This window comes from Sinocyclocheilus rhinocerous, unplaced genomic scaffold (assembly GCF_001515625.1).
Source record: "Sinocyclocheilus rhinocerous isolate Xijiao unplaced genomic scaffold, SAMN03320098_v1.1 scaffold335, whole genome shotgun sequence".
Taxonomy (NCBI): Eukaryota; Metazoa; Chordata; class Actinopteri; order Cypriniformes; family Cyprinidae; genus Sinocyclocheilus; species Sinocyclocheilus rhinocerous.
The window spans coordinates 481,196-481,570 of record NW_015659708.1 but is presented as its reverse complement, the minus strand read 5'-3'; positions in this window follow the sequence as shown (position 1 = coordinate 481,570).

Genomic DNA, 375 nt, shown 5'->3' with positions numbered 1-375 from the left:
ATGATTTATGGGAAATGAAAAGAGCAAGAGGAATGATTTTTGAATCCTAATATTTATTCAAGTATTGCTGGAGGTACAAATTTAGTCTGCTTTTAAGTCTGAAATGTGAATATCTGTTTCACATTTCAAAAATGTTTCTTGTCTTTTACTAATAATTGCGTTATAATGAGCTTTCTGCTCTCTCAGTTCCAGTTGACATTTGTTGTTGTTGCGCTCTATGCTGAGGGTCTGGCTTATAATACCATTTTGCCCATTTTGCATGACTTTTTTTTCTCCCTTCATCCTCATGCCCTTTTCCTCTCAATGTTTTTTTTTTTTTTTTTGCTTTTTCCCAGTGGGCTGTCCTTTGTCTTGATTTGTCTCTCTCAAAGTCCC